The sequence below is a fragment of the Bidens hawaiensis genome, unplaced genomic scaffold, assembly GCF_021521415.1.
Source record: "Bidens hawaiensis isolate Kalapana, Puna unplaced genomic scaffold, B.hawaiensis_p1.1 tig00066053_1, whole genome shotgun sequence".
Taxonomy (NCBI): domain Eukaryota; kingdom Viridiplantae; phylum Streptophyta; class Magnoliopsida; order Asterales; family Asteraceae; genus Bidens; species Bidens hawaiensis.
The window spans coordinates 59880-63258 of NW_027501758.1; positions in this window are offsets into that span (position 1 = coordinate 59880).

Sequence of the window (3379 nt, forward strand, 5' to 3'; positions counted from 1 at the left end):
ATGGAGAATCCAACGTAAGAGAAACAGGATTAGGTATCCTACTAAAATCGCCACAGGGGGACATAATACCCCAGTCTATAGCCTATAAGTTTCTAGCTACTAACAATGAAGCAAAATATGAAGCTCTAATTGCACGTTTGAAACTAGCTAAACACATGAGGATCAGGTATCTTCAGGTGTATATTGATTCATTATTGATAGCTAACCACTTTAACGGTTCATATGCTGTTAAAGGTGAAAAACTAATCAAATATATGTGAAAGAACTGTCAAAGTTCTTCGATTCTTTTAGTATTATACAGGTACCAAGGGAAAAAAATGCTGGGGTAAATGCCTTAGCAAAATTAGCTTCATCTTTGAAGATTCCAGAAGCCACGAAAATTCCAATCATTCATATACTCTCACCAGCAATAGGAGAACTAGAAGTCGGGGAGATAACAAATAACAAGGAGATTTTGCATTGGGATCCATTATTATCAAAAAATCAAGGATCTTGGATCCAACAAATCAAGAAGTTCATTCAAGATAGAGAGATTCCTGTGACAGAAAATCCCAAATCCTTGAAACTTAAGGTATCACAATACATTTTATTACATGTTCTGTATAGAAAATCTCTTGCAGGTCCATATTTGAGGTGTATCGAAGATCCTGAAATTCAAGAGGTGCTTAAAGACTTTCACGAAGGAGATTGTGGTAATCACACTGGAGGTAGAGCCCTATTCTCTAGGATTCTAAGAACATGGTACTCCTAGCCAACCATGAAGAGAGATGCCATGGAATATTCAAAGAATTGTGATGCTTGTTAAAGACGTGGCAACATTTTGCACCAACCAGCGGAACCTATGTATCCAATATCCTCATCATGGCCTTTCATGAAGTGGTGCATAGATATTGTGGGTAAGCTACCTAAAGCTCCAGGAGGAAAAGTATTCATGCTTGCAATGACTTATTACTTTTCAAAGTGGATAGAAGGAGAAGCTTTTGTTCAGGTCTGCGAAAAAGAGGTGATATCATTCATTAAAAGAAATATTATTACTAGATTTGGTATCCCTTCAATATTTATAGTGACAATGGTTCCCAGTTGATCGAGAAAAGAACCACTAACTTTTGTGACAGTTGGGGCATCAAGATGATTACTTCCACACCGGTTCATCCTCAAGCTAATGGCCAAGCGGCATCAAGTAACAAGTTTATCATCAACAACTTGAAGAAGAAGCTAGGATCCAAGAAAGGCAAGTGGGCTGAGGAACTTCCTTATGTTCTTTGGGCTGACAGAACAACACCAAAGAATGCAACAGGCCAAACACTCTTCTCATTGGTGTTTGGATCTGAAGCTGTAATCCCTACAGAAATGATATCGTTCCCACTGCTAGAACAAGCATTCGTGATCCTGAAGTCAACAATGATATCCTTCTTAAAGACCTAGATACTGTTGTAGAGCTTAGAGACCTAGCCAAGATCAAAATAGGAGCGTATCAACAAAAGGTATCTGGGGCATACAACAAGAACATTAGGATTCGAAGATTCCAAGAAGGAGATCTAGTATTGAGAAAAGCCTTACAAAATACTACCAATCCGGCGTATGGAAAGATAGCACCTAAGTGGGAAGGCCCCTACCTGATCGAATCAGAGTCAGGAAAGGGGGCATATCATTTTCTCACTATGGAAGGCAACAGACTACCAAGAGCATGGAATGCTATCCATTTCAAGAAGTACTATTTCTGAAACGGATCAAGTATCTTTAAATGATCAAGGATCCTAAAATTGGTAGTATCTATCTAATCATTTTTTAATTTCATATTCTAATTATTAACCTAATGATAATATGTTCTTAACGTTGTTTTAAGTAACAATGCAGATTTTAATAAGAAGTTCAAGATCCAAGAGGTTGGCCACCTCTCCCTCAAGCTTAAGGTACATTACTGTTTCCCGTGGCCTAGCCCATGATTAAGCTATGGCCCCCGATGGTCATATCTTCTAAGGTTTAAAGGTTTTCACCTTTCTTATAAATTAGAGTTTCTACACTCTCGCTTGTAGCGCACGCTATCCAACGTATAGTCCGGGGCAGCGGGACCAGTACACGCTTAGTGGCTGACAATTTCGTTGTCTTCAGCTATATGGAGGATCTTACGATTTATGGTAGACGTACCATACCACCGGTTTATAACATTTTCATGTTATCTCAAGACAAATGTTTCTAACATTTTCATGTTAGCTAAGGTTTTGGCATTTTCACGTCACTCACGTTTGGGCAAAATCCCGGCTTGGGCGAGTCCCAAGTTGACATCCGTGTCTTTGGGCCAGTCCCCAGTTTGGTCTTGTCCCTAGTTACACGGGCTTGTCCCAGTTTGTTGGGTTTAATCCCAGTTAATTTCATAAGTTATTTGCTTCAGGTATCCTAAGTTCAACTATGAGGATCATAAAAGTAACAACGCTTGTGGATTCAAGATCTTTAATTTAGCTTTAAAAGGATCACGGAAGGATCAACATTTATGGTAACTTAGGTCTAACCAGACCTTATGGTATGGTTTCATCTTACCAATTTATACTTACTCAATATTCACTCAAGAACTCACTAAGCAGTTCATACACACACTTAGCTACTTTGTAAACTTTGATTATAAACTCCACTCTTGTAACCCGATTTTTACATCAATAAAGTGGTGATAGACGATTTGTCATCACCCGGGGTTTTTGTTCCGGCGATCTGAACAAGATCAAGGGCTTTTCCTTGTAACAATCCTCGTGTTTGTGTCTCCTCTTGTTGGGCTCAGGGACCGTGGGTTTGTTGTGGGTCAGGCTGCGTTGAAGGCTGAATTGGGCAAAGTTGTTAAACACGAGAAAGCTTGTTTAGATAATCAATATGTCTTTCTACCATTTGCCTTTGATACATTTGGTTTTCTGGCTCCAGAGGCTGTGAAATTTTTGAGTAGGGTTTAGCGCGTCGTACACGGAACCTCTTCAGCTTCTAGGTCTCAAAGCTTCGTTTTTAGCAGGATTGGCTTTGCTGTTCAAAAGGGGGTTGCGGCGCAGCTTGTTGCCCGTTTGCCTGCCACTTTATTGTAATCGTTTTATAGTAAATTATATAAAACTTCGATTATTTATATTATCATCTTAGAACTAAACCTCACCTTACAAATTTGGTTACTTGATCCTTAAACTATTTTTGACCAAAACAAGTCTGTCCCTACCTATACTATTGTTTTTTACGTTGTTGGGCAATTTTTGGCTCAGCCGTATTTTCATTGTTGTGTTTTTCTTATTTATTACAAGTAATCCAGGACTCGGGAGAGTTAGTGATGAGAGAGGCTAATGAAGTTCAAGCTTGTATCTGACATTCGTGACAAAACGAGGTATATTATATTCACTATGTAACAAGT